Below are 13,471 nucleotides of genomic sequence, written 5' to 3' on the forward strand. Positions count from 1 at the left end.
GCCAATTGTTTAGGGAGGGGGATTGCCTGGAGAAAGGTTTTGGACATACAGAGAATTCTGGTTGGGCATGCCCAAGGATGTTAAAAACCCATGCTGAGACCATAGCTGGCCGAAGTCATGGGAGACGCCAAAGGCATACTGAGAGTCCGTGTAAATATTTGCTGATTTTCCTGAGGCTAGAATACAGGCACAGGTGATGGCAAAATGTTCTGCTTTCTGAGCACTGTTGCGGGGGGGGGGGGGTGTCAAACGCCGCTGATTCTAATGTGAAGGCGGCATCAACAATCGCGTATCCGGAAAGGGGGGTACCCAAGGGGGACCTAGACGAGCTGCCATCAACAAATAAGATGAGGTCCGGAGAAGGGAGTGCGACATCAGTAAGGTCCGGGCGGGGAGAGGTTAGAAATTGGTTCCTTAACAAGTAGTTATGTGGGGGTTCTAAGAACTCATCTGGAGGGGTGCCCAAATATGCGGCCGGGCCAACAGCGGAGCAGGAGAATGCCAAGAGGGGACCACCAAGGAGTGCCACCCCGCAACGGCCTGCGCAAGGCGCTGAGTCTGGTGGGAGGTGAAAAGGGCTACAATGGCATGTGAGGTGTAGACAGTAAGGGCTTGATGGAGAGTAATGTTGGAGGCAGCAGTGATTAAAGAGTAAATTGCAGGGAGAATCTGAGAACAAGGGGATAGTCCCAGAGCTACAGGGTCCAGGCAGATAGAGTAGTAGGCAACCTGTCACTTGCGATTGCCATGAGCCCGTGTCAGGAGTCCAGTAGCACATTCATCCAAAACATTAACATATAGCTAGAAAGATCTGTCATATAAAGGTCTTCCCAAAGTGGGGACAGCAGCTTCAAATCTGAAAAAGCCTATCCATCTGCATCTCCTCCCTCTATCTTCTCCTGACTAGCCCTTCTTCCCTTTATCAAATCCTGTAAGGGTGTTACCACTTGGGCATAATCATCCAAAAATTTCCTACAATAGCTTAAAAGTCTTCAGTACTTGTTTTACCCTTTTTCTGGTGAAAAGACTTTATGTCTTAAAATTACTGCAAGTCATAAAACACAAAGGTCCATCCTGTCTGGGACCGAATGAGTTAATTCTCTGCTTGTTTCAGCAGAGGGGTGGGGGTTAAGTTCACTCAGATGGACATCATCATTCAAACACTCCAGAATAATTCTTTCCAATTATCTTTTCATTGTCAGTTCTATCAAGAATACACTTTCAAATTTAACGAAAAGCCTGATCCAGATAATCCAAAAGAAGATTTATTTTTATCACCTTTAAATATCCTTACTAAATTAAGACTTTTACACTTTCTTACAATCTCTCCAGTTTAAGCTCAAAATGTGCATGATTAATTATTTCTACAGCTCTGCCTTTGTCACTAACACAAGTAAATACAAAATCAAATCTACTGTGTGCCTACTGTGGGGCGGCACGATAGCTCCAGAGTCCTAGGTTTGATTCCCGGCTTGGGTCACTGTCTGTGTGGAGTTTGCACATTCTCCTCGTGCCTGCGTGGCTTTCCTCCGGGTACTCCGGTTTCCTCCCACAGTCCAAAGATGTGTGGGTTAGGTTGATTGGCCATGCTAAGAAATTGCCCCTTAGTGTCCAGGGATGCGTAGGTTAGAGGGATTAGAGGGTATAATATGTGGGGATATGGGGATAGGGCATGGGTGGGATTGTGTTCGGTGCAGACTCGATGGGCCGGAGGGCCTCTTTCTGCACTGTAGGAGGCATGGCTAGTAAGTTTGCAGATGACACCAAGATTAGTGGCATATTGGACAGTGAAGATAATTATCTAGGATTGCAATGGGATATTGATCAATTGGGTGACTGGGTGACAAATGGCAGATGGAATTTAATTTAGATAAATGCGAAGTGATGCATTTTGGTAGACTGAACCAGAGCAGGACTTACCCTATAAATAGTAAGGCCTTGGGGAGAGTTATAGAACAAAGAGATCTAGGGTACAGATGCATTGCTCCTTGAAAGTGGAGTCAGAAGTGGACAGAGTTGTGAAGAATGCATTTTACATGCTTAGTTTCATTGGTCAGAACATTAAATATAGGAGTTGGGACATCTTGCTGAAGTTGTATAAGACATTGGTAAGGCCGCACTTGGAATATCGTATACATTTCTGACCATACTATTATAGAAAGGATATTATTAAACTAGAAAGAGTGCAGAAAAGATTTACTCGGATGCTACCAGGACTTGATGGATTAAGTTATAAGGAGAGGCTGGATAGACTGGGACTTTTTCCTGCTAAATTGTCATCTAAATCATTAATATAAATGACAAATAACAGTGGAGGGAGGCTCAAGGGTGATCTTGTAGAGGTCTATAAAACAATGAGGGGCATACTTAGATCAGCTAGATTGGTAACATCTTTTCCCAGAGATAATGGAGTCTAAAACTGGAGGGCATAACTTTAAGGTGAGAGGAGAGAGATACACAAGGGAATAGAGGGGCAATTTTTTGACACAGAGAGTGGTGAGTGCCTGGAACAAGCTGCCAGAGGTAGTAGTAGAGGCGGGTACAATTTTGGCTTTTAAAAAGCATTTAGACAGCTACATGTGTAAGATGGCTATAGAGGGATGTGGGCCAAATGTAGGCAATTGGGACCAGCTTAGTGGTTTAAGAAAAAGGTGACATGGAGAAGTTGGACCAAAGGGCCTGTTTCCATGCTGTAAACCTCTATGACTATGTTGCCTACAAAGAATGGCAGAGGAATGCCACAGAGGAATTCTGGGAGATATCGGCACAGTCACTGCATCTGAACAGTAGGTCTCGGCATGACAGCCTTTGCGTAGAACACGAGGAAGAGCAGCCAACAGAAGTTGGCAGGGGGATGTCACTGAGACGAATTCTGGGAGACGTTAATGCAGGCACCACAACTGAATGGCAGATTACAGAGAAACTGGCGTCAAGGAGCTCCTCGCACTCCATGTGTTTCAATTAGAGCAGCAGCTGAACACACTGTGTAGCATACAGGGGCAGAGACTGTGATAGGCACTTGCTTGAAGGAGGTGGTCACATCACAGGTCCAGACAAGTAGACGGGTGACCACCAGGAACAGCAGGCAAATAATGCAAGAGTCTCCTGTGGGCATTTCTCTCTCAAACAGGTAAATGGTTTTGGATGCTGTTAGAGGGTTAGCCTCTCAGGGGAAAATACTGGGACTGTGGCACCACAACTTGTTCTGCTGTGGAGTAGGGTTGGGCAAAGCCCAAGCAGGTGATTGTAGTAGGAGACTCGATAATCAAGAGCACAAGCAGGCTTCTCTGTGGCTGTGATTGAGACTCTACAATGTTGTGTTGCCTCCCTAGTGCCTGGGTCCTGGATGTTTCTGAGCGGGTATAGTGCAGGGAGGGGAAAACAGACAGATGTCATTGTCTACATTGGCACAAATGATATAGACAGGAAGAAGGAAGAGGTCCTGCAAAGACAATTCAGATAGTTAGTTAGGGAGCTAAATAAGGACCTCTAGAGTAATAATCTCAGAATTACTCCTCCAACCATGTGCTTGGAGAAAGAGTGCAGAAAAGATTTACTCAGATGCTGCTGTGACTTGATGGTTTGAGTTATAAGAAGAGGCTGGATAGCCTGGGACATTTTTCCTTGGAGTGTAGGAGACTTAGAAGTGATCCTATAGAAATCTATAAAATAATGAGGGGCATAGATCAGCTAGATAGTCAACATCTTTTCCCAAAGGTAGGGGAGTCTAAAACTAGAGGGCATAGTTTTGAAATGAGAGGGGAGAGATACAGAAGGGTCCAGAGGGGCAACTTCTTCACACAGAAGATGGTGAGTATCTGGAACAAGCTGCCAGTGGTAGTAGTAGTGGCGGGTACAATTTTGTCTTTTAAAAGCATTTAGATAGTTACGTGGGTTAAGATGGATATAGACGGATATGGGCCAACAATTAGAACTAGCTTAGTGATTTAAAAAAAGGGTGACATGGACAAGTTAGGCTGAAGAGCCTGTTTCCATGTTGTAAACCTCTATGACTCTAAAGAGACAGTACAATTGAATACATGGTTAAAGAGCTAGTGTAGGAGAGAGGGTTTAGATATATGGATCACTGGGATGTCTGGGGAAAGTGGGATATGTACAAGAAGGACAGGTTGCACCTGATCTGGAGGGGCACCAATTTTCTGGGCAGGGGGTTTGCTCATGCTGTTGGGGAGGGTTTAACCTAGTGCAGTCGGGGGGTGGGAATCAGAACAGCAGGCCAGTAAGTGTAGGGACTGGGGAAGAAAGTGAAACTCAAATAAATTACATAGCACAGGGTAAGAACAGGCAGAGGGAAGCCATGTGATTCGGCCACTCTGTCGGGCTGGAGTGCATTTGCTTCAATGCAAGAAGTATAACTGGTAAAACAGATGAACTGAGAGGCTTACATTTGCACTGCAGTGCAGTTATTGTGAAAATCCTCTTGTCGCCATACTGCGGTGTCTGTTGGGGTGCAGTCAGGGAGAATTTAGCATGGCCAATGCACATAATCAGCATGTCTTTTAAACTCTGTGAGAAAACATTCAAATGGTCATTGGATAGGCATATGGATAATATTGGGATAGTTTAGGTTAGAGGATCATTAGATTGGTTCCACTGGTCGGTGCAACATCGAGGGCTGAAGGGCCTGTACTGCGCTGTAATGTTCTATGTTCTAAAACCAGAACGCCCAGAGGAAGCCCATATAGACATGGATAGAATATGCAGACTCTGTGCAGTCAGTGACCCAAGCCAGGAATTGAACCCGTGTCCTTGGTGCTATCAGGAGTGCTAACCACTCTGCCACCATGCAGCCTGATGTCAGTGGTAGAGAAGATACTGAGGGACATGATATATGTAAGAATATGGACTAGTTAATGACAGGTAGCATGGTTTTGAACGGGGAAGGTCATGTCTCACCAAATTGATTGAGGTTTTTGAAGAGGTGACTAAGATAATTGATGAGGGAAAGGCTGTGGATGTAGTTTATATGGACTTCAGTAAAATGTTTGAGAAGGTCCCACATGGCAGGCTAATCCAAAAATTAAAATTTCATGGGATTCAGGGTGGACTGGCGAGATGGATACACAACTGGTTTGGTCATAGAAGACAGAGATTATTAGTGGAAGGGTGTTTTTCAGAATGGAGCTGTGTAGCTAGCAGTGTTCCACAAGGATCAGTGCTGGGACCTCTGTTGTTTATATGTAATTTTGTTGGTGACACAAAATTGGTAGAGTTGCTGATAGTGCCGGGGATTGTTCTATCATAGGATATAGATAGATTGGAGACTTGGACAGAGAAATGGCAGATGGAGTTCCATCCACAGATGACGTATTTTGGAGGGTCAAATTTAGGTGTGAATTATTCTGTAAACGGCAGAACACTCAGAAACATTAACATCCACAACAGTTCCTTAAAAGTGGCAACACAGGTGGCCAAAGTAATTAAGAAGGCTGACGGCATGCTTGCCTTCATCAGCCAGAACACTGAGTACAAGAGTTGGGAAATCATGTTGCAGCTATATAAAACCTTAGTTAGACCATATTTGGAGTATTGCATGCAGTCCTGATGCATGCACTACCAGAAGGATATGGAAGCTTTGGAGTGAGTGCAAAAACGTTTCACCGAAATGTTGCCTGGCCTCTAGAATGTTGGCTATCAGGACAGCTTGAATAAACTAGGATTGTTTTCACTGGAAAGACAGAGATTGAGGGGAGACCTGCTAGAAATCTACAAAATTATGAGAGGCATAGATAGGGTGGATAGTCAGAGGCTTTTTCCAAGCGTGGAAGTGTCAATTACAAGGGGGTACAGGTCCAAGGCAAGAGGGGGAAAGTTAAAGGGGGATGTGTGGAGAAAGTTTTTCACGGCAAGAATGGTAGGTACCAAGATCATGCTGCCACAGGAGGTGGTGGAAACAGGCACATTAGCAACACTTAAGAGTCATCGAGATGGATACTTGATCAGTCATGTAAATACTGTAGTTATTAAAGGAGGTCATAGACTGGGAATTCTATACCAGGGTAACTAACCTTCTGACTCCCCAGAACTAATCTACCATCTAAAAGGCATAAATCAGAAATGTGTTGGAATATTCTCCAGTTGTTTGGATGAGCACAGCTCCTAAAACATTCAGGAAACTACATATCATCCAGGACAAAGCAGCCCGTTAATTGGTACCCCATCTATCACCTTTACTCCCTCCATTACCACAAAGTGACATCAGTGTGTACAATCTAGAAGATGCATTGCAACGACTCAACAAGGTTCCTTCGAACAGCACCTTCCACACTTTTGGCCTCTACCACCAGGAAGGATAAGGCAGCAGATGCATGGAAACACCACCACCAAGTTTCCCTCCAAGTTTGATTTGATTTGATTTAATTTATTATTGTCACATGTATTAGTATATAGTAAAAAGTGTTCTTTCTTGCATGCTATACAGATAAAGCATACCGTTCATAGAGAAGGACACAAGTGCAAAATATTATATTACAGTTATAGCTAGGGTGTAAAGAAAGATCAACTTTCTTGTTGGGAAAATGCTTAGGAAATCAGAAACACAAAGGGACTTGGAAGTCATTGTTCAAGATTTTCTTAAGGTTAATGTGCAGGTTCAGTCGGTAGTAAGGAAGGCAAATGCAATGTTAGCATTCATATCAAGAGGGCTAGAACACAAGGGCAGGGACGTACTTCTGAGGCTGCGTAAGGCTCTGATCAGACCCCATTTGGAGTATTGTGAGCAGTTTTGGGCCGCATATCTAAGGAAGGATGTGCTGGCCTTGCGAAGGGTCCGGAGGAGGTTTACAAGAATGATCCCTGGAATGAAGAGCTTGTCATATGAGGAGTGGTTGAGGATTCTGGGCCTGTACTTGTTGGAGTTTAGAAGGATAAGGAGGGGAAATTATTGAAACTTACAGGATACTGCGAGACCTGGATAGAGTGGACGTGGAGAGATTTCCACTAATAGGAAAAAACTGGAACTAGATGGCACAACCTCAGGCTAAAGGGACGATCCTTTAAAACAGAGATAAGGAAGAATTTCCTCAGCCAAAGGGTGGTGAATCTGTAAAATACTTTGCTGCAGAAGGCTGTGGAAGCTAGGTTATTGAGTTTCTTTAAGACAGAGATAGTTATGTTCTTGATTAATAAGGGGACCAGGGGTTATGGGGAAAATGCAAGAGAATGGGGATGAGAAAAATATCAGCCATGATTGAATGGCGGAGCAGACACGATGGGCTGAGTGGCCTAATTCTGCTCCTATGTCTTATGATCTTATTATCCAACTTCTCGCGAGGTAGGTCCATTCAAAAGTCTGATGGTAGAGGGAAGAATCAGTTCTTGGGTCGGTTGGTACGTGACATCAGACTTTTGTATTGTTTTCCTGACAGATATCCAGGGTGTGTGGGGTCCTTAATTACAAATGAAAAATTGAGTGAATTAAGTAGCACACCATCTTGACTTGGACTACATCGCTGCCCTTTCATTGTCGCTTAGTCAAAATCCTGGAACACCTTTCCTCCAACCACACTGTGGGTATACCTGTGAATTGCAGTGGATCAAGAAGGTGGTTCACAGCCAACTACTGAAAGGAAATTAGGGATGGTAATAAATGCCAGCCTTACCTGTGACACCCACATTCCATGGAATCAAAAGAAAAGTTCCCATTGTAAATAATTAAATATATGAAGAGTAAGAAATTTAGTACTGTAACAAAGGTGTCATTGTGATATTATATGTATATTTTTAGAAGGCTAATTTATTTTTGAAATGGACATAAGGAGTCTTAATATGGCTGCTAAAAATCACCTATCTACTGGGATTTTCAAGGAATGTTTGACTGGAGGTCTGCACAACAACGTTCCGATGAGACAAGGAGGTTTTGGTAGGTCGCAGGAACCGTGGCGCACGAAGGTTGTGGTGAACCTAGTCAGTAAGAAAAGAGAGACATACAAAAGGTTCAGAGAGCTAGGAGATATTAAGGATCTAGAGGAGTATAAGGCTTGTAGAAAGGAGCTTAAAAAGGAAAATAGGAGAGCCAGAAGGGGTCATGAGAAGGCCTTGGCGGGTAAGATTAAGGAGAATCCAAGGCGTTCTACAAATGTGTGAAGAATAAAAGGATGAGAAGAGAAGGGATAGGACCTATTAAAGGTGAAGGGGGAAAAGTCTGTGTGGAACCGGAAGAAATGGCAGAGGTGCTGAATGAGTACTTTGCCTCGGTATTCACGGTGGGAAGTGATCTGGGAGGTTGTACTACAGTTTGCGGCAGACTGAAAAAATTGATTATGTGGATGTTAAGAAAGAGGATGTGTTGGAACTTTTAAATCCTATCAAGATAGATAAGTCTCCGGGACCGGATGGGATGTACCCCACGTTATTGTGGGAGGTGAGGGAAGTGATTGCAGAGCCCCTGGCGATAATCTTTGCATTGTCGATGGAGACGGGAGAGGTTCCAGAGGATTGGAGGATTGCGGATGTGGTTCCTATTTTCAAGAAAGGGAACAGGGATAGCCTGGGAAATTATTGACCGGTGAGTCTGACCTCAGTGGTTGGTAAGTTGATGGAGAGAATTCTGAGGGACAAGATTTATGAGCATTTAGAGAAGTTTAGAATGATCAGAAATAGTCAGCACGGCTTTGTCAAGGGCAGGTCGTGCCTTATGAGCCTAGTTGAGTTCTTTGAAAACGTGACTGAACACATTGACGAAGGAAGAGCGGTGGATGTGGTTTACATGGACTTCAGCAAAGCGTTCGATAAGACTTCTTGAGAAAGTGAGACGGCATGGTATCCAAGGGGCTTTGGCCTTGTGGATACCACAAGGTTTGCCTGCGGAAGGCAGAGAGTGGTTGTGGATGGGTCTTTTTCTGCATGGAGGTCGGTCACTAGTGGAGTGCCCCAGGGATGCTGTTTGTCATTTTCATAAATGACCTGGATGAGGAAGTGGAGGGATGGGTTAGTAAGTTCGCCGACAATACGAAGGTTGGTGGTGTTGTGGATAGTCTGGAGGGATGTCACAAGTTGCAGCATGACATAGGTAGGATGCAAGACTGGGCGGAGAAGTAGCAGATGGACTTCAACGCGGATAAATGTGTAGTCGTCCATTTTGGCAGGACCAATGGGATGAAGGAGAACAATATCAAGGGTAGGACTCTTAGCTGTTTTGAAGAGCAGAAGGATCTTGGGGTCCGGGTCCATAGGACTCTTAAATCGGCCTCGCAGGTGGAGGATGTGATCAAGAAGGCGTATGGTGTACTGGCCTTCATTAATCGAGGGATTGAGTTTAGGAGTTTGGGAGGTAATGCTGCAACTTTATAAGACCCTTGTCAGACCCCACTTGGAGTACTGTGTGCAGTTCTGGTCACCTCACTACAGGAAGGATGTGGAAGCTATTGAGAGGGTGCAGAGGAGATTTACAAGGATGTTGCCTGGATTGGGAGGCATGCCTTATGAGGGTAGGTTGAGGGAGCTAGGTCTCTTCTCCCTGGAGAGACGAAGGTTGAGAGGCGACCTGATAGAGGTTTATAAAGTGTTGAGAGGAATAGATAGGGTGGATTCTCAGAGGCTATTTCCCAGGGCTGAAATGGTTGCTACGAGAGGACACAGGTTTAAGGTGCTGGGAAGCAAGTACAGAGGAGATGTCAGGGGTAAGGTTTTCACTCAGAGAGTGGTGAGTGAGTGGAATCGGCTGCCGTTGGTGGTGGTAGAGGCGAACTCGCTGGGGTCTTTTAAAAGACTTCTGGATGAGTATATGGGATCTAATGGGATTGGAAGTTACAGATAGTTCTATGGCTTGGTAGGTATAGATGTGATTGGCGCAACTTGTGGGCCGAAGGGCCTGTTTGTGCTGTAGTGTTCTATGTACATTTACAACTGCAACATTTTTCTTGCTTCTAAGAAGCTCCAAGTGATTGCAAATGGACACATCCAGAAATGTGAAAATAAAGAACAAAGGTCCTCCAAGCCTGCCTAAACTAAAACCATATGCACTTACGGAGTCCATATCCTTCCTTTCCCATTCTATTCATATATTTGTTTAGTTGTCCCCTAAATGATTAGATTTGGTTTGATTTGATTCATTATTATTACATGTATTATCATACAGTGGAAAGTATTGTTTCTTCACGCTATACAGACAAAACATACCATTCATAGAGAAGAAAATGAGCGTGCAGAATGTAGTGTTACCGTCATAGCTAGGGTGTAGGGAAAGATCAACTTAATGCAAGGTAAGTCCATTCAAAAATCTGACAGAAGCAGGCAAGAAGCTGTTCTTGAGTTGGTTGGTACATGACCTCAGACTTTTGTATATTTTTCCCAAAGGAAGAAGGTGGAAGAGAGACACTCCGGGGTGTGTGGGGTCCTTAATTATACTGGCTGCTTTGCCAAGACAGCAGGAAGTATAGACAGAGTCAATGGATGGGAGGCTGGTTTGCGTGATGGATTGGGCTACATTCTTGATGATGCTATTGTACCTGCTCCCTCCACCTCCTCAAGCAGCGTGTTCCAGATATTCACCACCCTCTGTGTAAAAAAATTACCTCACACATCTCCTCTAAACTTTTCCCCACACACCTTAAACCTGTGTCCCCTAGTACTGCCTGAGGAAAGAGCATCTGACTATCCACTCTGTCCATGCCACTCATAATCTTGTAGACATCAATCAGGTCACCCCTCAACCTTTGTCATTCCAGTGAGAACAAACTGAGTTTATTCAATCTCTCCTCACAGGTAATACGCTACAGACCAGGCAACATCCTGGTAAAACTCTCTCTACTGTCTGCAAAGCATCCACATTCTTCTGATAGTGTGGTGACCAGAATTGGACACAATATTCTGAATGATGCCGAACTAAGGCTCTGTACAGCTGCAGCATGACCTGCCAATTTTTATACTCAATGCCCCGACTGATGAAGGCAAGCATGCAGTGTTAATTATGTCTGCCAATACTCCTCAGGATTCTACCATTTACTGTATAATTCTTACAAGCATTAGACCTTCCAAAATGCATTATCTCACACTTGTCTGGATTAAACTCCATCTGCCATTTCTCTATCCAGGTCTCCAATCGGTTTATATCTTGCTGTATCCTCTGATAATCCTCTTCACAATCCGCAACTCCACCAATTTTTGTGTCATCTGCGAACTTATTCATCAAACCAGTTACATTTTCCTCCAAATCATTTTTATATACTACGACCAACAAAGGTCCCAAAACTGATCCGTCTAGAACACAGCTAGTCACAGCCTTCTATTCAGAGAAGCAGCCCTCCATTGCTACCCCCTGTCTTCTGAGGAACAGTGGAGGATCTTTAAGGAGATCTTTTCCGGTGCTCAGCAGAAATTTATTCCGATGGTAAAGAAGGATCATAGGAGAAGGGATAATCAGCCGTGGTTATTGAAGGAATTAAAGGAAAGTATTAAATTAAAAGCTGATGCGTTTAGAGTGGCTAAAAGTAGTGGGCGAGTGGAAGATTGGGAGAGGTTTAAAAATCAACAAAGGTTGACGAAGAAGATGATAAAGAAAGGAAGGATAGACTATGAAGCTAAACTAGCACTAAATATAAAAAAGGACAGTAAGAGTTTTTACAAATATATAAAGAGGAGGAGGCTGGCTAGGGTGAATGTTGGACCTTTAGAGGATGAGAGGGGGGATTTAGTGGTGGGGGATGAGGAAATGGCTGAGGCCTTAAATAAGTTTTTTGCCTCGGTCTTCACGGAGGAGGACGTGAATAGTTTGCCGGGTATTAAAGATAGAAGGATGGTAGGAGTTGAGGGCCTGAATGTGATCACTGTCGCTAGAGAGGTAGTGCTTGATCGACTAGTGGGACTGATGGTGGACAAGTCCCCAGGACTGGATGGAATGCATCCCAGGGTTCTGAAGGAAATAGCAGAGGTGATAGTAGATGCCTTAGTGATTATTTTCCAAACCTCGCTGGATTCTGGGGAAGTTCCGGAAGATTGGAAAACAGCTAATGTTACGCCGCTGTTTAAAAAGGGTAGCAGGCAAAAGGCAGGGAATTATAGGCCGGTTAGTTTAACGTCTGTTGTGGGAAAAATGCTTGAATCCGTCATCGAAGAAGAAATAGCGAGGCACCTTGAGAAGAATTGTTTGATAGAGCAGACGCAGCATGGATTCGTTAAGGGGATGTCGTGTCTGACAAATTTATAGGAGTTCTATGAGGATGTGACTAGTGCGGTAGACAGAGGGGAACCGGTGGATGTGGTGTTTCTTGTTTTTCAGAAGGCGTTTGATATGGTGCCGCACAAAAGGTTGCTTCAGAAGGTTAGGGGGCATGGAGTCGGGGGTAAGGTGTTAGCGTGGATAGAGGATTGGCTGTCTAATAGGAGGCAGAGAGTTGGTATCAATGGGTGCTATTCTGATTGGCAGTTGGTGACTAGTGGAGTGCCGCAGGGATCGGCGCTGGGGCCTCAACTATTTACCATTTATATAGATGATCTGGAGGAGGGGGCTGTGAGTAGGGTGTCGAAATTTGCTGATGACACGAAGATGAGTGGAAAAGCAAAGTGTGCGGAGGGTGTGGAAAGTCTGCAGAGGGATCTAGATAGGCTAAGCGAGTGGGCGAGGACCTGGCAGGTGGAGTACAATGTTAGCAAGTGTGAGGTTATCCACTTTGGCAGGAATAATAGTAGGAGGGATTACTATTTAAAGGGCGAAAAGCTGCAGCATGCTACAGTGCAGAGGGACCTAGGGGTCCTTGTGCATGAGTCACAAAAACCCAGTCTGCAAGTGCAGCAGGTGATCAGGAAGGCAAATGGGATGCTGGCCTTCATAGCGAGGGGAATTGAATATAAAAGCAGGGAAGTCTTGCTGCAACTGTACAGGACACTGGTGAGGCCGCAGCTGGAGTACTGTGTGCAGTTTTGGTCGCCGCACTTGCGCAAGGATATTTTGGCCTTGGAGGGAGTGCAGAGGAGGTTCACTTGGCTGATACCGGAGATGAGGGGGTTGGACTATGAAGAGAGGCTGAATAGACTGGGTTTGTACTCGTTGGAGTTTAGAAGGATGAGGGGGGATCTTATAGAGACGTACAAGATAATGAAGGGGATGGATAGGGTCGAGTTAGAGAGATTCTTCCCGCTCAGAAAGGACAGCAGGACTAGAGGGCACAGCTTCAACATAAGGGGGGTGCAGTTTAGAACGGAGTTGAGGAGGAACTTCTTCACTCAAAGGGTGGTGAATCTCTGGAATTCTCTGCCCGTTGATGTGGTGGAGGCTAACTCGCTAAATATATTTAAGACACGGGTAGATAGGTTTTTGGTAGGCAAGGGAATTAAGGGTTATGGGGAGAGGGCGGGAAAGTGGAACTGAGCCACTTCAGATCAGCCATGATCTTATTGAATGGCGGGGCAGGCTCGAAGGGCTAGATGGCCTACTCCTGCTCCTATTTCTTATGTTCTTATGTTCTATGGCCAACACAGTAAGAAGTCTCACAACACCAGGTTAAATTCCAAC

At 44.7% G+C, this 13,471-nt stretch overlaps 1 protein-coding gene across 1 annotated transcript in view; it reads left to right on the plus strand.

The window, feature by feature from the left end:
• LOC145345624 (dynein axonemal heavy chain 8-like) overlaps window positions 1-13,471 on the plus strand; it is a gene marked incomplete at its 3' end in the record, with an annotated part of 1,250,971 nt that overhangs the window by 187,005 nt on the left and 1,050,495 nt on the right. The window lies entirely within an intron of this gene.

The sequence above is a fragment of the Carcharhinus amblyrhynchos genome, chromosome 7 (genome assembly GCF_965287045.1).
Source record: "Carcharhinus amblyrhynchos chromosome 7, sCarAmb.v2.hapA, whole genome shotgun sequence".
NCBI lineage: Eukaryota > Metazoa > Chordata > Chondrichthyes > Carcharhiniformes > Carcharhinidae > Carcharhinus > Carcharhinus amblyrhynchos.